Genomic DNA, 11,043 nt, shown 5'->3' with positions numbered 1-11,043 from the left:
TAGTGGATAGCTACTCCATGGAATAGGTAGCTACTTGCTATCCACCACATGGTGGATAAATGGCTACAACATAGTGGTAGCTACCTCATGGTGGATACATAGCTATGACTTGACGTCTGGTACCTCCCACATGGTGCATAGCTAGGTATGACTTAAGGAGCAGTGGTCACCATGGTGGCTACAACACCATGGTAGGTACTACAATGGTGGATACATAGCTACAACACAGTGGTAGCTACTCCATGGAATAGGGAGCTACCCGTTGTCCACCACATGGGGGATAGATGGCTACAACACAGTGGTAGCTACCTCATGGTGGATACATAGCTATGACTTGACATCTAATAGTGGTAGCTACTCCATGGAATAGGGAGCTACCTGCTACCCACCACATGGTGGATAGATGGCTACAACATAGTGGTAGCTACCTCATGGTGGATACATAGCTATGACGACATCTGGTACCTTCCACATGGTGCATAGATAAATACAAATTAAGCAGTAATGGTCACCATTGTAGCTACCTCATGGTGGCTACAACACCATGGTAGGTACAATATGGTGGATACATAGCTACAACACAGTGGTAGCTACTCCATGGAATGGGGAGCTACCTGTTGTCCACCACATGGTGAATAGATGGCTATGGCACAGTGGTAGCTACCTCGTGGTGGATGCATAGCTATGACTTGACGTCTGGTAGTGGTAGCTACTCCATGGAATAGGTAGCTACTTGTTGTCCACCACATGGTGGTGTGGATAGATGGATACAACACAATGGTAGCTCCTCATGGTGGATATGTAGCTATGAATTCACGTCTGGTACCTTCCACATGGTCCATAGATAGCTACAACTTAAGAAGTAGTGGTCAACATGGTAGCAACTTCATGGTGGATAGATAGATATGTCACAATGGTAGCTACTCCATGGAATAGGTAGCTACCTACTACTGTCCACCACGTGGTGGTAGGTACTACATGGTGGATAGATAGCTATGTCACTACTCCATGGAATAGGTATCTACCTACTGTCCACCACATGGTGGATAGATGGCTACTACAACATAGTGGTAGCTAAAACTCCTTTTGTAGGTACCTCTTCACGGTGTTGGATTTTGTATATAGTTTTAGCCGCCTATAATGACATTGCTACATTCATACTTTTGATTTGGTTGGCAAGTAGATTTGTTTCTAACGGTTACCTCGTGTGATACTTTTCCATTCCATGTCTCACAACTATCTTCATGATTGCAGATTTGCAGACACCTAAAAAAGAAAGTTGTGAGCTGAAAATCACTGTTGTTGATGAGGGTCCTCATAATGGTATAAGACATGACGGGTTATTCCCTCTTTCTTTTTAACAACATGAGTGAATGTATACACATGTTACTTGAAGTAGTCCTTACATCTTTTGTTTTTGGCTATCTGGCAGTGGGTGAATCGGTCAATACTGCTATTGTTGATGGAGATTTGCTTGATTTTCTCAAAAATTTGAGAAATGACATCCCTTCAATTGAGCTGGATTCTTTGGACAAGGCAGATGCCCGTCATACTTCTAGTGAAATGGAGCGAGTAGAAGTGGATGCACGAAATCCAATTTCTCCTACCGACATGAGAGACAATGTGACAAAGACACTTGGTGGTTCAAATTTGGGAGATATAAGTGACGGGGTCCCTCAAATTTTTGAGAAGACACCTGTTGGTTAAAAATTGGGAAATAGAAGCGAGGGGAGACTACACTTGCAGAGACCTTGACATTGTTTCCAAAAACAACGAAATGGAAGTTTAGAAGATGTGAATTCAGTTGGCCTTTTTCTTTCTTTGGTAATGATGGACGTGTTCTCTCCAATTACTAATTGATTATTCTTGCAGGAGAAACTACCATGACAATTGAACCTTCATGGAATTGATTATTCTTGCAGGAGAAACCACCATGACAATTGAACCTACCATGAAGAATGACACTGGTCAAGATGCAAGGGAAGGTGGTGCTACTTCCAAGGCCAAAAAATGCTTGCCTTCCTAGTTGTTTCTGTATGAAGCTAGTGTTGTAAAACAAAAAGTCTCTATCAAAAGACTATGGCTACTTTTGGCTTTGTAATATCCCACCGATGACTTATACATGAATAAATGGTGCTTTTTTAGGAGGATTACTAGAATTCGAGTGAGGCGATGGTTCGAGCGAGCAATTTCATAAATTTTGACATTCTAGTGTGATGTTTTATGTTCAAAAAGTAGCATGCATTGCTTATTTTTACGTTTGTTGTCCTACCCATGATATTATGTGAGTAATCAATTGTCTTATAAACAAACAACAATTTCTGAAAATGTTCTTTTCAAGGGTCAACGATGGAGGGGTGGAAGAAAGGGATCAAAGTATGTGTTTTTCTTGTGCAATTTCCATTTTCAAGGCAAAAAAATAATGGGAGGAGGATTCTCCCTAGAGGCCGCGATATCGCGGCCTCTTGGGAGGCTCCTCTTGCCAATTTTATTTGGGCCATAACTTAGTCAATAAAACTCCAAATATGGTCATATTTGTAGTCAAAACGATCGAAATGATATGAATGAATACATTTATCATGTTAAAGTGTCAAAATTCTAGATATTTAGAAAGTTTATACTTATCTTTGTTTCATGAGAGTCGGACCTTATCAAACTCTATATTTAATTATGACCATGGATTTTTCTCATTTAAAGTTTGGGTCCTTGGTTTCCTCCCTCCATCCTAGAGGTGTATACATGGTCAAGGACATATGAAGGTGATCCATATTTAGTTAGCATCATCATGGTCATAAGGTGATCAATAATTTATTAGTTCCATAGTTTAAACATTTTATTCATGTGATCATTTTGTGTACAAAATGGATCAAATCATGCTGGTAGCATAAAAATCGATGAGCTACAAATAGCTGTTTGTGAGGCATTTTGCTAGGAGGAGCTTATATATCATCGGTAGGACTATTGTTGCCATGTATGTAGCTCCATAAAATAAAGAAACCCATTCAACTCACATACTACCTTACATAATTCTAAGTGATCACCTCAAGGTGCAGACATTGTAGCATTTCCCATTTTGTATCTATTGAATGATTGCTAACTTGAATGTATTTATTATTTATCGAATAATAGGTTTTCTCTTTGTATGTTGCCAAGAATTTTCCCTTTGGTATTTATTTAATGATTGCTGACTTGCATGGATTTATGAGTTATCCAATAGTAAGTTTAATCTTTGTAAGTTGCCAAGAATCATACAAAAGATAATTAAAAATAATCTGTAATAGTGTCATGTAGATTCAACCATTTTTAGTAAAAATTTATTGCTCCTATGGGTTTAGACAAAGTTCCTCATAAGCATCGCTTGAACTTTGGGGGCTCGCTCAAACGCAGTCGCTCGATGTTTTGACTTACCCCTTTTTTAGTATTCTATCAACCGTGTGGTCTTTACTATTCTCTTAAAGAAAGCATGTGTTGAATGGTTGTGCACAATTGATTAAAATAGAATCTTAGGATTGTTTGCGTACATAATTTTTTTGGAAGGGGTTTGACTTAGTGAATCAGTTAATTAGCTAGTGGATACCATCATAATAGAGAGCTGAATTTATGCCAAGTGGTTGCTAGTGGTCTAGTTGTAGGTAGCTACCACCACAATAGAGAGCACACTGTGTACTAGGTGGTAACTACCAACATAACAGGTGGTAGCTACCACCACAATAGAGAGCATAATGTTTTCCAGGTGGCAACTACCAACATAATAGGTGGTAGCTACCACCATACATAATTTGGATACAATCTGGGGACTATGTGATCCAAGGCAATGTATTTCACTTATACATGAGTAAATGGTGCTTTTTTAGTATTCTATCAACTAAAAGTTTGTGTTGCATGGTTATGTGAAGATAGTGGGAGAGAGGGAAGGAGTCTCACTTGAGGCTTTCTCACAAGCACAATGGGGGAATACACACAAAGGTGGAGGCTGAAAACAGTTTTCCTCTTCTTAGTTGTGAAAGCCAAAAGAACTCTAGTACAAAGAAATAGAAGAACCCTATATGTGGGTCTCAAACCAAACTCAACTAACTAAGGTGGCATACTAACTGAGCCACGAACTAGTGTAGATAAGGATAGCTGTCATCCAGCTATTATTCATGGGTGGTGTACCAACCGCATCTGTAGCTAACAAGTCGGTGACATAAATGCACAACGGTCACCCTGGCATATCGCGAGTGGAGCTCGATATCTCAACACTCCCCCTCGAGCTTAATCCCGATTCCTGCACACCAAGCAGGTCTCTGAACTTGCACAGCTTCTCTGTGCCCAATGCCTTCGTGAATATGTCAGCTACCTGATCCTCTGTGCTGACATAAACTAGATCAATAAGACCTAGTAAAACCTTCTCCTGCACATAGTGATAATGCACCTCAATGTGCTTTGTTCTAACATGATAGACTGGGTTATTTGCCAAGTGTATACTACTCATGTTGTCACAATAAATGACAATTGGCCCATCTGTAGACTGATGCATATCATAAAGTAGCTTATGCAACCAAGCTACCTCACATGCAACCATTGTTGCACCCTTGTACTGAGCCTTTGTGCTCGACAAGGCAACTATAGGCTGTTTCTTATTGCTCCAGGTGATTGCAACACTCCCAAAAGAGAACACATATCCACTCGTAGATCGTCTATCAGAAATACTACCAGCCCAATCAGCATCAGTGTATCCATGCAGCTGTATCTGAACCCCAGCCTCATAGAATAGTCCATACTGCAATGTGGACTTCACATACCTGAGTATGCGTCTAGCCGCATCCAAATGCGGTTTCTTTGGAGCCTGCATAAACTGACTTACCAACCCAATAGCATAGCTCAAATCTGGCCTGGTAATAGTCATGTAAATCAAACTTCCTACTATGCATCTATACATAGTAGGCTCTTCCAGAAGCTCACCTGCATCTGCACTCAGCTTCACATTCTGCTCCAAAGGAACTAAAATAGGCTTACAGCCTGTCATCCCATATTTGGACAGCATGTCTAGTCCATACTGCCTCTACAAGAGCTGTATCCCACTTGGTGATCTAATCACCTCAATGCCCAAGAAATAATGTAGCTCTTCCAAATCCTTCATCTCAAACTTCTGCTTCAATAGCATTTTCACATGAAGGATATCTTCATCACTATCACCTGTGATGATCAAATCATCAACATAAATGACAAGTAGCATAATCCCTTTCTCTGTTTTTCTCACATAGAGTGAGAAATCTGCCTTGGAAATCTGAAAGCCAATAGTGACAAGATAGTGTCCTATCTTGTCAGACCATGCTCTAGGTGCTTGCTTCAAGCCATACAAGGATTTCGTCAACCTGCAAACAAACTCAGGATGAATAGCATGAACATAACCTGCTGGCTGCTCCATAAAGACCTCTTCTTGCAAATCACCATGCAAGAAGGCATTCTTTACATCCATCTGATATAAAGACCATCCCTTTGATACAGCCATAGCAATGGCTACTCTTACGGTTGCCATCCTTGCAATCGGGCTGAAAGTTTCTTCATAATCAATGCCATATGTCTGTGCATACCCCTTGACAAGTAATCTTGCCTTGTATCTATTCACAGAACCATCTGCATTGTGCTTGATCTTATAAACCCACTTACAGCCAATTGCATTCTTGTCTTTAGGCAAAGGCACCAATTCCCATGTAGTATTTGCATCCAAGGCATCCATTTCTTCATCCATGGCTTTCTCCCATTTTCCCATGGCTTGCTCAAAAGAAGTGGGTTCTGGTTCTTGTATCACTTTGACCATATAGGCATAGTGAATGGCTATAAATCCATCATATTTCAGCCTATCCATAGGATACCTAACCCTAGTAGACCTGCGCAAAATAGGCTCACTTCCAGGTGCTCTCAAAACATCCATGGTCTTCCTTACTCCAGGTGTAACAATAGAAGGAATACCCAACTCATCATCAATGCTCTGCTCTGAGCCACTGGATTCACCATCCACATAAGAGTGACTTGCATTCACATCAAACATGATCTACCTTCTCTTTTCCTTTTCGTGATACCTGCATACCACTCTCTGCATTGCTTTGAGGAGATTCTCTTGATCTCAATCTGCCTGTCCATGGCAGAGTATGTGAACCACTGCTAGATGACACTATAGGTCCATTGATATTGTGTGATTGCTGCTATGAATTTTGTGCAGCATTACCATTTTGTGCATCTACATCAATCATCACATTTACTGGTTTATACCAACTGCTCATCTCATCAAAAACAACATCTCTGCTCACTGTAAACTTACGAGTAGAAGGGTTATAGCATCTATACCCTTTCTGCTGCAGAGAATAACCAATAAAGATGCACTTCTTAGCTTTTGGATCCAACTTGGACCTCAAGTAATCTGGCACATGGACATAGGCAATGCAACCAAAAATTTTCAAATGAGAAATATCTGGTTTCCTACCAGTATACATCTCCTCTGGCATCATGCCATGTATTGCTGCAGTGGGAGTCCTGTTCATTATATAAACTGCTGTAGCAACTGCTTCAGCCCTATAATAATGTGGTAGATCTTTTTCATTTAGCATGGCCCGAGATACCTCTCCAATATGCCTGTTTTTCCTTTCTGCAATTCCATTTTGCTATGGGGTATGACTGCATGAATATTGCTGCTTTATACCATGCTCCTGCAAGAACCTTGCAAACTCATTTGAGAGGTACTCTCCCCCTCCATCTAACCTTAGGCATTTTATTTGCAGGCCTGTTTCTTTTTCAACCATAGCTTTGAAAGCTTTGAAGTGCCCAAACACTTCACTTTTCTTTTTCATAAAATACACCCAAAGTTTTCTGCTGAAGTCATCAATAAATGTGACAAAATAGTGACAGCCTCCAATAGATGCAGCTTTAGTAGTCCACACATCAGAGTGGATTAATTCCAATGGCTTTTTACTGTCTTGAACATGCCTAGGAAAAGGTTTCCTTGCCTGTTTCCCAAATTGACAGGCTTCACAAAACTTGTGCATTTCTGCAACCTTGAATTTAGGCAATCCTGCAATAATATTTTGGGCTTGCATTGATTTAAGTCGCTGTATATTAACATGACCAATGCGTTTGTGCCAGATATCAATATTTGCAACTACACCGGTCCCATGTGCAAACATTGTTGCACTCAATTCAGGCATGTCCGCATCCAACGTAAACATCCTGCCCTTCTTCTTTCCTTTTGCTATCAAGCGACCGTTATTTTTCATATCCTCAACAAAGCATCCATGAGGATTAAATCTGACCTACAAGCCCTGATCAACCGTTTGACCAATAGAAACCAGGTTCTTGGTGATGTTCGGGACATGAAATACATCGAACAGGTATTTCTTTTTCCCATCCTGCATAGACAAAGGAATTTTACCAATCTGCACAATAGGATGTGCAGTATCATCACCAGTCTCCACAAATCCTGGCTTTTCCATTTTCCTTGCATCTTGCATCTATTCTGCATGACCTGTCATGTGGTTTGACGCACCTGAGTCAACATACCACACCGCATTTTGTTCTTTAGCACTTGTCACAGAATTGGTCATATGCTGCACCATAAATAGATGCTCATTTCTGTCATCACCCTGCCTACTAGAAGATGCATAATTGCCTTGCTGCAATTTTCCATTCATAATGTCATTCTGCTTTTTATAGCAGTCCTTAGCCATATGACCCATTTTGCCACAATAGTAGCATTCAATATTGCTGTTTGCATTTTGGCCTCTCTGCCATCCACCACGGCCTCTTTGGCTCCCCCTGCCTCTAGAGTTACCACGTCCTCCTGCATACGACTGGTTTTCTTGCGTTTGCTGCATATTCTGATTTCTACCATGGCCTCCAGATCAGCCTCCTCTACCTCTACCTCTACCCCTTCCAGCATTTGAGTAGAAGACAGTTTCTTTTGAGGTTCCTCCTGAAGAAGATGCACCACCATTTCTCTGCTCTTCAGAAATTAGAAGAGCAATCAACTCCTCAAAATCAGGAAATTTTTCACGGACGGCAATGGATGTCCGGAATCCTTTCCTAGACCATTCAAGGTCACAGAAACTAAATCGTCATCATTCACTAGCGACCCAATGGAAGCAAGTGCATCCGCAATTTTCTTCACCTTCATGTGGTAGTCATTGATGCTCATATTTTCTCTCTGCACATTGTGCAGCTCCTACTTGAGCTGCATTTTCCTGGCTTGCATATTTGTGCTGTACATTTTAGCCAAAGTATCCCATGCCACCTTTGGCGTACTTGCATCCTGAATATGCACAATCATGGAGTCCAAAACACTGATAGACAGCTAGTACATAACTTTTCTGGCTCTCTCATGCCATCCTTTAAATGCCTGCATTTGCTGTTGATTGGGAACATTAGGAAGAACTGGTTCTTCTTCATTTCCTGTAATGAACTCCCAGTAGCCTTTTCCCATAAGGAAATTGGTCATTCTAAACTTCCATGCTTGGAATTTGTTCTTGTCAAGCTTTTCAGTGACAATCTGTGAAAAAGAATCAGACGCCATTACAGAACACTGCAAAATATTCTGTCACTGCAAAAAACACAGCTCCTGCCTCACAAGGGCAAATCTGCAAACCTGATAAAAGTGGTTTTTGACCACACAGTCACTTCCTAGTGACGATTTTGCATCAACAGGCAACAAGGATCATTCTGCAACTCCCAATATCTCTGCGCACAGGCATACAATGCAATTTCTGTGGCAACTTTTCACCGACCTACAGAACAGTGGTCGCACAGCAAAAACAGGGTCTTTTTCTGAGTGCCTGCAGAGAACTTCCGCCTCCAAAACGGGCCCCGAAATGACCTCGAATCAGGAAAATAAAGTCACCCAGGGCTTTGCCCTATCTTGTAGCATATAATGCCCTCTCGCCACACTGCGAAGGGCGTCTCAATCTGAGAGAGTGCACTCTTGCACTTCCGGCTGTGCTACCTGCAGAGATTTGCTCCCAAACTTGAAAAAGGAAAGCAACACTAGTCCTCTTACCAGGACACTGCAAACTTGGTTTGCTTTCTTGAGCTCTTTACCACGAACAAGGCTCTAATACCATGTGAAGATAGTGGGAGAGAGGGAAGGAGTCTCAATTGAGGCTTTCTCACAAGCACAATGGGGGAATACACACAAAGGTGGAGGCTGAAAACAGTTTTCCTCTTCTTAGTTGTGAAAGCCAAAAGAACTCTAGTACAAAGAAATAGAAGAACCCTATATGTGGGTCTCAAACCAAACTCAACTAACTAAGGTGGCATACTAACTGAGCCACGAACTAGTGTAGATAAGGATAGCTGTTCCTTGACTTCCCAAAACACTCGGGTAATGGGTTGAGCCTTTGAGGGGTATGTGGCATCAACCCCTTCGAACAATGTCTCTCTTAGAAATAGCACCACTTCCTTTGCACATTGGAGCTTTGCACCATTTGGCTTTAGCTTCTCATGAGTGAGATGCCTTTTAAGAATAGCACCTGCACCATCGTGTTCACCCTTTCCATGTCTTGAACCAAAAACATTGTGTCATTTTCATTTCTGTCATTGTGTCATATCGAGCAACTAAGTAAAAAGGCCTCTTTGCTTTGAACTGTGAGGTTGCTCCATGTAACCACACCCAATGTTCATTGACATGAATGCCTTGATCTTTTAGCCATTTATAATGGAGCATAAAGAAATGCTGAACAAAAAGAGTGTCATGCATCCTATCATCAGATATATAAAAGTGATAGTATTTGTGGACGATGCCCACAATACCCACATATGTAATTTGGACAAAGATTGTAACTTGGTTGGAGTGACAATGCATGGATTGGATCTCATTTTTTTCTTTGAAAGTGTAGTTTTTTGCAAAATTCACAACAGATACCACCACTTCTTCACGGAAGTGAACAAGACACTCCTTAAATTGCTCTACCTACCATCTATAGACAAAGTTATTCTTTATAAACTTGTTCAAGTGGTCCTTAAACATTACCAAAAGCTCCCTGCATTACATCTCTTTAAATGAAAGAACTTTTCTTTTTTTCTTTTTTCCATCAACTATGGTTCCAACTTGGACATCCTTAAATATCTTTACAGACACTATACTTGTAGTAAATGATTCCTCCCTTAGGCAACATGCCATTTTTCCTACTCCACATGAAGAGCATCATTAGGAAAAAAGGGAGCTCATTTTGGGGCCCTATAAGAAATTCGCTATTTTCTCTTTTATCTCTCTTCTAGAATGTATAAAAAGCAATAAAATACAGATATATGTCAGTTTTAGACCACAGCTGTGTCAGTCCAAGGAGGAATAAAAAAGTCCTTTCAAATAATTGAGAAGACGCTACATTAAACTCTCCATATAGATTCTCTCTCCATATAGATCCCGCATCTCTTTCGACGACGGCCTCTCATAAAGAACCCATCACTCCATCGCTAATCTGTTTGTTTTCAAATATTTGAATGGTTACCGCAAAAGATTAGACGAGTTTTATAAAAAGCAGACAAGATGAAGAACCAACCCTCATGAAATGGCTGTGTGCAACCATGCTGTTGAAGAAGAACCTCAAAAGAAGCAACTACACCATTTACATATTGATTTAGAAGAAAAATATGCACCGCTATAGAAAAAAGAGGAAAGGTTCCGCTTGTGAATGCTGAGCAAAAGGAAAACATGAGAAGAGCAAGTTCCCAACATATTGACTTGTGGTGCGACAGACATATTTACCCAAAATGTCCATTGAGAAATTCGAGCCCTCCATTTTCTAATCTGACAATGCTATTAAAGTTTGTGGGTGATGGGAACAATGGAATGTATGGATACATTTTTACTCAATATTCAACTTAAAAAATGTACAAGACATTGTATGTCCGAGAAAGAACGGAGAAGGAACAAGAAATGTCGATAAATTCAGACTTGAAAGAGCAGTTGCAAAGGGAAATCGAAGAGCATTCAACGACAAAGAATGAGCTAAGGAGAGAAAGAATGAAGAGAATCATTCTTGGTGAGAGACAATGAAGCAAGAGAATTCGAAAAAT

General features: G+C 40.6%; 1 pseudogene; it reads right to left on the bottom strand.

The window, feature by feature from the left end:
* Positions 1–1,878: 1,878 nt before the first annotated feature.
* Positions 1,879–10,147, bottom strand: LOC147904318 (uncharacterized; annotated as a pseudogene).
* Between the last annotated feature and the right edge of the window lie 896 nt (positions 10,148–11,043).

This window comes from Dipteris shenzhenensis, chromosome 2 (genome assembly GCF_047967505.1).
Source record: "Dipteris shenzhenensis isolate YYH24624 ecotype China chromosome 2, Dip_SZ_1.0, whole genome shotgun sequence".
Classification (NCBI taxonomy): domain Eukaryota; kingdom Viridiplantae; phylum Streptophyta; class Polypodiopsida; order Gleicheniales; family Dipteridaceae; genus Dipteris; species Dipteris shenzhenensis.
This window is presented reverse-complemented; position numbering and strand designations above follow the sequence as displayed.